This window comes from Centrocercus urophasianus, unplaced genomic scaffold (assembly GCF_019232065.1).
Source record: "Centrocercus urophasianus isolate 14NV4802_14NV808 unplaced genomic scaffold, USGS_Curo_1.0 seq_21, whole genome shotgun sequence".
NCBI lineage: Eukaryota > Metazoa > Chordata > Aves > Galliformes > Phasianidae > Centrocercus > Centrocercus urophasianus.
The window spans coordinates 9,399,226-9,412,455 of record NW_024884767.1 but is presented as its reverse complement, the minus strand read 5'-3'; the positions used below and the strand labels follow the sequence as shown (position 1 = coordinate 9,412,455).

General features: G+C 43.9%; 1 protein-coding gene across 1 annotated transcript in view; it reads left to right on the top strand.

The window, feature by feature from the left end:
- Positions 1 to 1,865: 1,865 nt before the first annotated feature.
- PSD3 (pleckstrin and Sec7 domain containing 3) overlaps positions 1,866 to 13,230 on the top strand; it is a 102,780-nt gene continuing 91,415 nt past the window's right edge. The window contains exons 1-2 of the mRNA XM_042822771.1: positions 1,866 to 1,952; positions 10,705 to 10,786. The gene's annotated coding sequence lies outside the window, so the exon portion shown is untranslated. The remainder of the gene's footprint in view (positions 1,953 to 10,704; positions 10,787 to 13,230) is intronic.

Sequence of the window (13,230 nt, the reverse complement as noted above, 5' to 3'; positions counted from 1 at the left end):
CAGATGTCTGTGAAGTTCTGAAGAGCAGTGCTGAGAGATGGAGATGCTGTATTGCATAGGTACATAGATCAGAAATTCCTTACTGCCCAGGAACTGGAGCATTCTGCCCATTTTATTTTACTATTTAATTCATCTGTGAGCAGAACTTGGCATCAGCTAGAATTCTAACCACTGCATCCCTTAGCATCAGTCTGGGTACAGTAGGTCTTTGTCTGGCTCCATAAGCTGCTCCTGACCACGATATCTCCAACTAAGAGCTTTTTCCTGCATGCAGCCGTCCCTTTTCCAGTCGTTCCTACCACAAATCCTGCAAATGAATGCAGGCCTGAAAAAGTAGGAGAGACGTGGAGACTTCTTCCACACTTCTATTATCATGCTTGTGATACTATTCTTTACTCTAGAAAGTCCTTCTATTTTTTTTGTGTGTATGTGTTTTTCTCGAATTATTTGACAGGTTAATGTTAGCAGGTCTATCAGAGTAGCTATAAGAGTCATAGTGGTAAATAGAACAGTGAATGAGTGATGAATACATCCAAGAATGTCACAGATGATCTACTGCTCAGTTATTAAGCATGTGTGCTGGACCAAATTCTTCAGCACTGGCTCAAGGCAGAGAGGTGGGAGAGGTAATTGGGGAGGAAAAAAACCAGGAAAGCCGGGCACTGTTGTAGGGCATGTAGCAAGATGGTTATTTGCCAATATGGTCTTGGAAGAAAATGCAACTGTTGGAGAGCTGGCCTCAAGGGAAAGCATAGATTTGTGATTTCATTTATTTCATCTGTTAAAGATCATGTGTTATTGTGAATTATGTGTCTCCTATATTTTGAATTTCTGTTCATAGCTGACGCTTACCCTCAGGTATTTGATGGAAGTGTATAGAAGTTATTAATGTCCTGGGGGGCAGAATGTTCCATAGGCCTTTTTTTTTTTTTTGAGTATTTTTGTAAGCAAAGTCCTTTGCCATGAACCATGAAATGACTTGATATGCTGTAAGAACTGGCTGCTTCAGACATAGGGTATGAATACGAAGATTGATGAAGAATTTATAGAGTTAATGATTTATTTCATCTGTCACCTCAGAAACAAGAATTACAGGCTCTGTCTTGCCCAGCTATGTAGAAACTCAGTGCTGATTGCAAACAGTATTTGCAGTACAATGTATTTCTGGAGTGTGTTTTGGAGATTTGATTTGTCCTCACCTCTCAGAAAACTAATTTTAATGTTAGTCATGCAGCCTTTCTTTCCTCTGAGAAACTGGGCTTTACCGTGTCAAATTGCTTCTTATTAGTAGGAAGTGGTGGGTGGAGCCTGTGTGACACCCGGGTGCTTGATCTGTCCATCCATCCATCCCCCCAGCTGCCTCCTTGTGAGCCAGGAGGATTACCCCGAGCCTCCTCCTGGCTAAAGAAGCACGTTTAACATGTTTGAAAAAAGGTTTGTTTGATCAAACAAACCTTTTGTTTGATCATAAACAAAAGGTTGGGTTGATGTAAACAGTGGAGGTCGGGTGTAAACTGACTGGCAGAGACCCTCAGACATCTCTAAACACCTTTCTACGTGCCTCACTGTCCTTTTACCCATTTCTGACTCTCCCTGTTGTAGCTCTTACTCCTCCCTTTCACTGCCCTACTTACTCTTTTCCCTCTGAAACAGCCTGTCCTGTTTTTCATGGGGGTTCTAGCTTTGTAACGTTCTTAGTTGAATTTACAGTTTCTGATACTCTTGCCCAGGCACTTTAAACTTTACCTTGCAACCTACCTGAATGGATCTCATGTTCCTGCTGCCATTTTTTTTTTTTTTTCCCACTGAAGATAAATAAGCTTTGTTTATTTTGACTCTGCAGGCAGAAGCACTTGTGTGGGATAATGATATATCAGCTCATGCCCAGTCTGTTGCCAAGGCCAAATATGAATTTTTGTTTGGCTTGGAGGAAGAGAAGCCTTCAGAAGTGGGTAAGTGCTATTTATCACTAATATGTGCAAAAACAGCCTGAAGACCTTTGGGAAGGAATTGCAGAAGCTGCTCCTGATAGCCATGCAAGGGCTCACTTGCTGTGCCATACTGCCCTTCACCAGAACTCAGCGTATGTGCCAGATCAAAAGAGCCCGATGTTTTGGCCATGGCAAATTAAAGCAGTTCTTTGTCTTAAGCCCTTATCTTTCTATTTGGCTCAGCTGGGCAGCCTCGATGTGATGGGGGCTCATGTGCCAATCACACACAGGTGATGGGGGTGGTGGATGGAGCCTGGCACTTCTACACAGTGGAGACATCTCAGCCATGCGTCTGTACTCCACATGCCAAAACACAGCTCTGCCTGGCAGTCCTTCCAGGAATGCCCTGTATGAGCTGCACGCTGCTGTTCTGACAGCCAGAAGTAGATAAGATTTTAATTTAGATACTCTAGGTATACCTGAACTGCTCCCTCCACTGTGTTCAGTAATTAATGTACTCCAGATGCAATATCTACTGTTATGCCTAAGGATCAGTCTTGTTTCTGTACTGTTCTTTCAAACGGAGGGGTGTATCCTACCTTTCCCCAACCCCAGCTGAGATTAAAAAAAGAAAAAGTTGTTACTGTATCTGTTTCTGTTTTGTTTTGTTTTGTTTTGTTTTGTTTTTTGTTTTTGCTTCATTTTAATTACCACCAATCTCTGCCATCTTTGCAAAAGTATTTCCTTAGGCTGTTCTCTTTGCACCTTGATCCCTTCTAATTGCAAACTTTCTGGAATGTCACTTTTAATTAAAGATGATTCTCTTCCTACTGGAGAAGGGCAGCACAGAAACAAGCTGTGAGTTCCATTACTTTAGTTGTGGGGAAAAAAAAGAAGAAAAAGCGTCAGTGAAGTTTGGAAAGCGAGCAGTATGTTTCTCCTGGATTTCCTACAGATAGGTCTTCCATGTGGGAAATCCTAATTGCAGAGTAGTTGGAGAGACAAAACCAAGCAGATGTCTTCATTTAGGAATTTTAAAAACTTTTACAAATTGCTACAAACATGAATATAACATTATTACATGAATCACAATGACCTCATTTCTAGTTTGGTAATAGACAATGTGAGAGTACTGTCAGCAGGCATTAGTACAATTCTGGAGATTGGCATTAATGAAGTATGCTGTGTCTAATAAATCCAAGTGAATCTATTATTGTTACTAGCCAAAACAATTAGCAAGCATGATAGGCATTCAGAGTCATTTGACTACTTAGCAATAAAAGAAAGCGTGGCAAAGTATCAGCCAGAAGTATGGGCTTATGTATGTTCTTCACCATAGTTTTGCTGTGTTGCCTCTTGCCTTGTATCTGAATTACCTTCTGTACCTTTATTAATTAGAAACTATTACTAGGGGCTAACAATTAATGAAAAGGGAATGGCTGCAATGGAGAATATGCAAATAATTTAAGAGTGGTTAACATCTAACATTTGTATAGCAGTTTTTGGGTATGATTCACAAGTGCTTTTTCTATACCATTACGCCTAGAGAATGAATGACTGTGATAAATACCACACAGAGTCTCAGAAATGGTCCCTTACTTTGCAGTAGGGGGTTGCTTCAGCCAGAAAAGAGAGAAGATGAACTCCAAATGGGACCTTAAGGAGCCTCCTTGGCCTGCGTTCCAGCCACTTTGTCTGGGCAGAGATCTGCAGTCCTCTGTTTGTCCCTTGGGTAGTGATAAAAGTTTACTAAGCCATACGCCTTCTGTTGTAAATTTTCCCCAGCTGGGCTGAGGATATGTGCTCTCCTTGAGGCTGCTATTCCTCCTGCCCAAAACTCAGATTCCCTACTGTGTGTTATTATGCCTACCCAGACCTGTTTCTTGCTGTCACAGGCAAATGTGGCCTCCTCCTTCTCCTGGAAGATGCTTGACAAAAACAGATGCACAAAGATGGCACTACTCCTTCTACTTGTTTTCTTCAAACCAGTGAACTTTAGTTTGTTCTTCACTACAGATTAATGAGTATGGAGCTGACTGACTGCAGCAGTACAAACTCAGGGCCTTGTGCACCAAAACCCATCTTTCTTTGACTCAATATATACTAAATATGCTGTGATAGAACTGCAGCGAAGGGTTGGGAACTGTTTCAGTGGAAGCAGCTATGTCTGGAAGTCTCTCTATTTTTGGAGAGGGGGCAACACCACTGAATATGCAAACCAATTTGCTACTTTCTATAGCTGCTTTTAAAAGAAAGATGTCGTGCTTTTCATGTGTCAAAGTTTGTAAGATTTCAAGTGAGTGAGTGACAGGGATAGTGGCTAGGAGCAGCACTCCTGTTTAAACTTAATCAGGAGAACAGCTGGTCACTGTGAGCAGTAAAGCTGAACTTTCTTTTATCTAACTCAAAGAGGTTTCACCCATGCTTTGGCTGGCCTCAGAAAACGAGAACATGATACGTAAGCTGCTGAACAGCTTAATTAGTTATGCCTCCCAATTTGTCCTTTCTCTCAAAAACAGTCTTATTTCTGAGACCCCGTTGGATGCTGTTGAGAATCTATTTTTTTTATTTGGGTACTGAAATGCTTGTATTGGATAAGACACTTTAATAAGAGGGGAGAATGACTGGGGGAAAGCGTGCCAAACACTTGTTTGCATAGGTCTCACTCTGGAGACAGCAGACATGGTTAACAAGCTTACGGTCATTTTCACAGAGGAGAGGAGAAAAGAATCCACTTAGATGCATATAGAAGAGATGCTTAATTGTTGTATTCAATTGTGCATTCTAATAAAGCTGCCACATTACAAACACTTTCTCAATTCTCTCTTTAGTACCCTCAGTCTGCTTTTATCTGGGAGCTTTGTAATCTCTGATAATCTGTACGCAGGCTCTGTCTTTGGTTTGTGACTTCTGTCTGGCTTCTTTTCCTTCTCCTCCGTTGCTGGTCCTCCTCCTGCAGGGAAGTGGGTAGATGTATCCACACAGAAGCAGATTCAGGCCCCCTGCACCCTTGTCTCATTCAGTCGGGATAAGGGGACGTGTGTTTTCCTTCAGAGCCCTGCTCATGGTCTCTGTGGCCACGTGCCCCAGCACTGCCTCACCATACTCCTCAGAAGTGCCTCAGCCTCCTGCCTCCAGCAAAAGAAAATATTTTCTAAAATCTGAACTCAGTGGGAGTGCACAAGACGTCTTCTCAGCATCGCTAACATAAAGGACGCTTGTTGTTTAGGTCTGAAAGCATATCCTCCTCTGGATCTGGCCATGCAAACAGTGGTCTCTGTTGAACAGCCCCATCTCTTAGGCCTTGGTAGGCTGCAGAGTATTGATTTTTCTGACTTAGCAGTTCATACATCTAAATGCCAAAAAAAGAGTCTTGACAAAATGACAGTCCTAAAAAGTGTGTCCCTTATTTTGGAAGGAACCCTACAAAATGACTGCCCAAAGAAACATGTAATCTAAGAAGTTCCTAATGCCTATCATCTGAAGAGAGAAATCCAAGAAAATATCTTCGTAAAATGCATGAAATCTTTTCTCTGATACTTCTAGGAGGGGAAGCTGTTAGTCCTCCTCTGTAACAGAAAGCTTAATCTTTTTCACAAAAAAAGCCCTGTACAAGTAGTCCTGGGGTTGCTATGCAAATCTGGTCTTTCCCAACAGCTGCTGGGAAAAGCTTGTTTTTGAATTCCTGGTGAAACGAATAGCTTTTTGGAAAGCCTGTCACTCACTGTTTTGTGTACAGTGAGGTGTCATGAGGCAGCTGAGCTCATTGTAACAGCTTGCTTCTGCCAAAAGGAATGGTTCCAGCCACACACTGCTGTGCATTGCCTCATCGTAACTCTTCTGTTCTTTTGATTTCTTAGCAAGCTTAATCCAGCAAAAACTTGGTAAGAAAAGGTCTAACAAAAGGCAAAGTTTCTCCTGGCAATGCATGCTGAATAACCTCTGCAAGTGATCAAACAGTGCCAGAGCTGGCACACAGAAGAGAAGGAAATACATACCTTAACCCATGTGACAATATTTATTCTTGAATGTGAATCATGGAGATGAGCGCATTTGCTGTAGATTTCTTTGACTTGTTTCAAGGCCTAAGGAAGAGCATGGTGTTGTTTCTTTGCACGTCCTTTTTGTGGTCCTAGATGGCTGATTTAAGCAGCCTTAAGAAAGTTATACCTGTAACTTACAGTAAAATATCACTAACTTTGTAAGTTCTTTGCTCTTCTGCCTTGCTTTCTTTGTCTTCATCATTTTGAGTCATGTATGTCCATCTCTGCTACATCCTCTTTGCGTCTGCACAAACATGGCACCTTCCTGACCCTAACTCTCAAAACTTCCCTTAGATCAGATTTATTTGCTTACATGTTGCACCATTCTCATATTTGTGGGGCTGGCTAACTGTAGGCTTCCTCAGCATTTTAACCACATCACTTTCTGTTTCAATACCCCACCCTCTGTCATTTTTTTCTTTCTCACTCTTCCCGCCTCCAGGCAGCATTGAAAGTCTGTCCTCCCCAGCATGGTGTTTTTGTCTGTGGCTTTTCTTTCCTGAAAAGGTGCAAAAGGGCATTCTGTGAGGACTGAAGGGCTGCCAGATTTCTAAGTCCATTTTGCAGTGACAGAGCCCCTGAAGATACGTATGTACCTTTGAGATCCACTCCACAACATTTAGCAGGGATGCACTTTAAGACTGAAATCTGGAAAGCTAAGATGCGGTGCTCACACGCTCAGTGGAAATTCAGTGTTATGTACACTTGAATCTGTAAGCTAAATTCTTATTGTTTCTAGGGTCCTACCATTGTTTGTGACATGCTGAAGACTGGCAAGGGTTTTTAAATGATAGTGTGCATTACTACTTTTTCTTGTGGCTGTCCCTGATGTTTGCTGTCTCTGCTGGGTAGTGAGACATTATGTGAAGCTCATTGCTCTGCAGGAAGAAATTGCACGTCTTGTGACCTGCACTTTAACAAGTTGTCATAACCTACAACTGCAAGGAGGAGATTGCCACATCCTTGACTCAGTAAACAACAAAGCTGTTTGAAGGGCAGGGGTTTAGTAGGAATTATAGTTAAAACATGGGCTATTTGTTTATTGATTTTAAAAGCACAGAATTAAACACTCAGTGGCTAGGAAATGCCAGATGGAGGCAGTAATTACCTCTTTTGCTGGCTGTGCATGATAGTTGGGGGCTGGTGTTGCCAGCTGCCCTTGGTGCTGGCTGGTCTCCTTCAGGCACCCTGATTGTACGTGGTGCAGGCAGAGCACAGCAGCAGCTGAGTAGAAACGTTTTCCTGGCATGATGGAGCTCTGCTCATGAGCACAAAAGGAGGGTCTTTGGTGGCTGATGTGATGCCATACGTGGGCACAGCGGGGCACAGCTGCATTGTTGCTTGTCCTTGCCCTGGGCACCTCTCAGCCCCATCACTTTTTGAGGAGGATGAGGGAGGCAGCACATAGTCATAAGCCCTCTGACAGGTTGTTGTCCTGGTTCATCTCTAAAGTCTTCTGGAGGAATAGCAGCATGTTGTCCTGCTCCTCAGGAAGTCTTGATAATGAACAGGTAGAATATTATAATTGCACAGGTAGATGGAGTTCTGGTGTGGTATCATACTGAAAAAGCATAACATGGTACAATAAATACTTTTCCTTCTCACCATCTGACACAGAGCAGCTTCTGCTCTGGAATCCCGTGTTGTTTATTTAAGACTGCTCAGCTTCCTGAGGAAGGGAATCTTGTTCACCCTGCCAGTTCCTGAAGAGTTCCCATGCAGTGTCCAACCACACCTTCAGCAGCAAAGCCTGAAGAGACACATACATCCCTCCATGCCCTATTTTTATTTCAACTGTGTAACTTGATATCCAGCTCCTCGGATGTGTTGATGAATGCATAGGATGCCTTCTTTTTAGCCTCGTTTATTGATCCTGAATCTCAAAATGCAACAGAGAGCATCCTTTCCTGTGGGTGTGTCTGGTTTCCTCAGTGGTTGCTGCGAGGACCAAGAGTTTCTCAGATTTGTGACGAACTGTTGCTTTTTTTTTTTTTTTTTTTTTTTAAGACATCATTGCTACCTTGAAATCCAGGGAGGTTTTTCTGTATTTCTGTTTCAAGGATTTTTGCTGCTTCTTAAAAGATTTGTTAAAAACACAGTATCTTAAATACTTAAATACAAGTGCATACAGGGAGTCCTCCCTTGGTAGACTGAGAGTGTCAAAGCAGCTGTGGGTTGTCATTGCTCCAGAAGATTACTCTGTCAGCTGGAGGTTTTTAAAATAATTCTTAATATCACTACATCTGTCTGAACCTGGAAAATCATCTGTTAGGAGCTTCCTTTCTGCAGTGGATAAATTGTAATGTTTGGATTCTTTCTGGATTTGCCATTTGAATTTGGGGATCAATGTTTATGCTTTCCAGCTTTTTAAACCCCAAAGTTGATGTTCTGACAGTCACTGTGGGTTGTATTGAAGAAGAAAAACACCTTGCATTTAGCAAGACTTACCCATGTCACAACAGAAGCCCAGTTTTTCCCTTTGTATTCCCTCCCATTCGCTCTCATGCTAGAACTGTTTCACTCTACACATTTGCTTTCCAGGGTAATGACTCTGGGGACTAAGCTATCTCATTGACCATCTGCAGCCCATGCAGCAATTTGTAGCATATAATCCCTCCCACTAAGCTCTCCCAGCACGTGCTGTGTGTTAGTTTTGGACTGGGTCCTGTTCTGAGCTCAGTGTGGGCCTGCAGTTTGCTGTGGCAAGGTGCCATCCTTCTTGCAGCCTGAAGAATAACAAGGTGCCCAGTGGAGAACTTGTAGTTCAGTGCAGTTTGAGTTACACCAGAAACTTTCAAACCCCATTTACCTCTGGGGGGAAAAAAAAGAAAAAACTCTGTGAAAGAAATTAATAACATGCTATTCTGGTCGTTGCTTTCTAATGGACAGTATTTCAGTGTGCAGCCTGGAAGCCCTTCTCGGTCTCCTTTTCACAAGCAGTGGTGACTTGTGCCGCATGGCAGGTTGCAAGAGCTGGAGCACTGCTTGCAGCTGGAGAGGCTCTTGGTATTGTATCTGATGAGAGAGCAGCTGTCCCATAGCAGACTGAAGGTTCACCTCCTGCAGCCTCTTGTGGCCAAAACTAGAATTTAGGGAACGGAGAACTACACACAGTGATACTTCTCTGGTAAGGTCTTCTAATGTCCTATGGGCCAGGGGCTTCCTGAGCAGCATGAAATAGTTTTGTGGATGGAGTCCTGTCCTATGCTGGTCAGTTCAACTGTGGACTCAGTTTGGGCTGTTGGCCTCCACTGGGTCTGTGTTTCTGGGGCTTGTCTGTAACCTTTTCTGATCCTCTTTTCTTTGGGGTGAGGGATTTCAGGCAGCATGATTGCTTCTTCTGCTTAGGCCCTTCTAGTTCCCCTCCACATCCTGGGTATTTGCCAAAGAGAGTGTGGAGAAAGCAGTGGCGTTTAACTTGCACCTATTTTATAGGCCCTACTCCTCTCTCTGCTTCAGTCAGCTCCCATATTTCCACCATGCTGTGTTTTGCGCTGTGCTGCTGGGCAGGTGGAGGCCTGGCTTCAGCTTTTCCTGGGTAAGCACAATGTCCAAAAGCCCAGAGCGGCTGCAGGCTGCCTGGTATATGGATGCCTGCAGTCTGATCAGAAAAGCTCAGTGCTCGCATTATGTAAATCCCTTGGCTTTGGCTAGCAGAGGACTATCAGGGCATGGAGAGTGACATCATTTGGAAAAAGAGCTGCTGACAGCAATGGAGAAGCATCCCTGCTCTCCCACAGGCAGGGTCTGCTCCAGCTCAGTCTGCAGGTGCTGCCCTGTAGATCTTAATAGTTCTAGGTGAAGTGCTGGATGCAGTGTGCAGTCTGCATGGCTCCCCCACCCGCTTTGTATGGGTGCAGATAATGATAGTGCTGCAGCGGCTGTGATCTGTTCATTCAACTTTGTCACCCAGAGATCATTTCCTTGTAACGTACACATTGTTTATATTGCCCTGATTTGGCTTTTACAAAGAAAGGCGACAAATGTCTGCAGTAGAAAGAGGTCACTGCTGCGATTCTGCATGCAGCTTCACCCACGCATTGCTAGTGATCACTGCTGAGAGCTGCAGAGAAATAGGATGCAAGATGACTGCACTGTTGTGTGAAACCTTCAGCTCAGTAATGCTGAAATGCTATCAGACACCTTCTGCTCTAAAACCAACACAACACTCTCAGGATCACCATTCTGCCCCTTTATTCCTCCGTGAACACTACTAGAGCAAGCAGCAGTTAAGCACAAGCAGGCAGCCTTCACTAGAGGAGATCTTTTTCCCCCTGCAAGCTGCCAAAGTGGACTCCTTAGCTCCGGCGATAGACTGAATGAGACTGCAGTTCCCCCATCAGTTTCATAATATTCAGAAAGCTTCCATTTACATCACTGTGTGCAGTGCAGGGCAGCAGCTGCCAGGAAATTTGAAACTATTTCGATTCCAGTTGACTAGAACAGCAGCAATTGAATTAGCTGGTATCGCTATAGATAAACTGATGATCTGTGCATTTTATTTCTTTGACCAATGGGTAACTGCTGGAGCTACAGTAACCTCTGTGAGTAAGGAGACTGTTCAAGCAAATATATCTGATTTCTCTTCCTAGCTAATATATATATATATATATATACATATATATATATATAAATTATGTATAGAGAGAGACACTCACACCATTCTTTTGTAAAATGTACCTGTGAACAGAATGTCTGTCTATGCTTGTAACTTGTATTTTTCTTCCTAGAATTTCCTTCTATTATGCTGCAGACAAGCTTGATTGAATTGGAGTGGTTATTTATCTGTGAAATATCATATCTATGCCTGATGTAAGTCATGAATTCTTTCAGTCTCTAGCCATCAGAAAGGCTGCCAGTTGCTGTTAGATTATATTCGCCCGGTCTCCGTTGTCTAGCCACTCGCCCCCATGGTATTTTAGCCTTTTCTCTCATTGTAATTTTGCTCTGTTGAAAGAAGCTGCTTTCAATGCAAAGTAGAAATAGGTGTTACCTGATTGTGTCCTTTCATTGTTTGTTTGGTGGTGGGTGTTTTTTTTTCCCTGCGCATCTTCAGTGCAGTCCTTAAATTTTGTTGTTGCTTTTCTAGTCTTGTTTGTAATGCAGTCATATTGGGGGATGGGATTAGACAGGATATGCCAGTAGCTGCAGCAAGACATGATGCTGTGGTGGTGGATGGGAATAAGGGAGGAGTTTCCCTTAAAGAGCTCAGCTTGCTCCAGACACTGGCACCTGAAGAGATGTGCTGAGCAGTGGGAAGGGTTTTGCCTCTTGCAGGTGCAGGTGGTGCTGCTGTCTATATGGAGCAGAGACTGTGGCAGTGTTGTGTGTGGCTCTACTTCATGCGGTGGGAACAGGCTGTTGCTTTGGTGCCGCATATGAACTTTTTCCATTCATCTCTGAATGATATAATGTTTCTCCAGGATGCTGTGAAAGCAAGAAACCCATTTGTTTGTGGTCACACTGCAGCTGCAGAAGTCCTGCCAAAGCTTTGCTGCTGTAGACATCACTGTAGAAAATGCCTTAATTTTATACTATGGAAGTGCTTCTCTCTTGCCCACATGAAACACTTGCAGCTTGCGTGTTCTCAGAGAGGCATGCCATGCTCCTTCCCCATGTGTCTCTGTGCCTGCATACTTACCTGCCTGTTCTACGTGCCTGGCTTTTCCTGAGTGTACTGAGGTTGCTGGAGGGTAATATTTGATTGGGAGTAGCTTATGGAAAACATTTTGGAGGAGAAGCAAACCGGAAACTTTCTTGGGACTGCTTTCTGCTGTGTGCAGCAGCCACCGGCGATAGAAGAGGCATGCAGCAATGTGTTCACCATTCAGGGCTAGAAATAAGGCTGCTTCTGTTTCCGTCAGCTCGGTTCAGAAGCTAAGATAACAATTAGCAGAGACGAGTCTGGCCGCTTGGCATAAACTGTATGTGGGGCCTTGTTGGAGATTGGCCTTCAATATGCATTGGCTGCATCTCAGCTCCATGGAGGTCTGGGGGTGATGCACCGGGCTCATTTCAACTGTTGGGAGCCTTTTGCTGGCTTGAGGTTGAGCTAGTGCTGGTGCAAGTATGAAAGCTCTACAGCCACACAGCATTGTTCTTTTCATGTCTATTCCTGGCAGAAGCATGTCCAAACGGTGACCTGGTGCCGGTGCCGTAAAACAGACAGAGAATGCATCCCCGGTGTGGTTGTGCAGCTGAAACTGTGTGCAGTGGGTGCTGTTTGTCTGGAGCTCCCAGAAAAGGCACTACATCTAGAAGTGCTCATCTTGGGGCAGGAGACTTCGCTGTCTTGTTACTCCTCCAGTGCATGTGCAACTGTGAGCTGAAAACCCTGCGATGGAGCCAGACTAGCAGTGTGGTGTTGACAAATTTCTGCACTTCACAGCCATGTGGGATCTTACTCTTTGGTCTGAGGCTGCGTGAATCTTGTAGCAGAGGAGATCCTTACTTGGCCCAGACACTGTCCTCAGTGGCAGCCCAGTCATCTTGATGAAATCTGACCCACTGAAGTTTTATTCTGGAGTGAATAAATCAAGGGTGCAGAGATACCAGAGAACCTACAAGGAAAGAAACTGTGTCTTGGCACAGCCTGAGTCTGTCAGTTTGATCCAGGGCATGCTCACCTCAAGCGCAGTATTGCAGTATTAACCCTGTGGTTAGAGCTACTGTCTTGTTAGCTGCCAGGTGTGGGCTGCTTCATCTTGTCTTGTCTGTGTATCTACCACTGGCAGATACATAGCCACACTTGTGTGATGCTGAACTCGCATTAAATTATCTTCCCTCTTACCTTGAACTCAGCCTGTCATTAAACAGATATGTGAGTTTCTTCTCAGCAGTGGCTTGTGGCCAGGTTGGAGCGGCGGCAGCCGCTGTTTGTAGAACAGCACCCAGAGATACACCTCAAACAGGGCAAAGCATCCAAGTGCAAGTGGATAACTCGTTTCAGAGATGTCCCTTGTAATGTTTTTCAGAGTAGTGTTTGGATCTAGTCTCGTTATTTGGTTTAAAGCAATTTAAACCTCAGGCCAGGCCTTTCTCTAAGTTTACAGTGAACACAGCTGCAGCTGCTTTTTCTGAAAGCTCATCTCCTCCTTGGACCATGATATCAGGTGGCCAGATAGGCATCAGTGTGCCATCCGTGCTGATTCATCCTCGCTCTGAGAACAACTGGATCTGTGTTACCCAAGAACAATAGCAGCCAATGGGTACTTGGCTCCTTTGAAAATGCCACCGATTGTTTTCTCTCCCTCTTT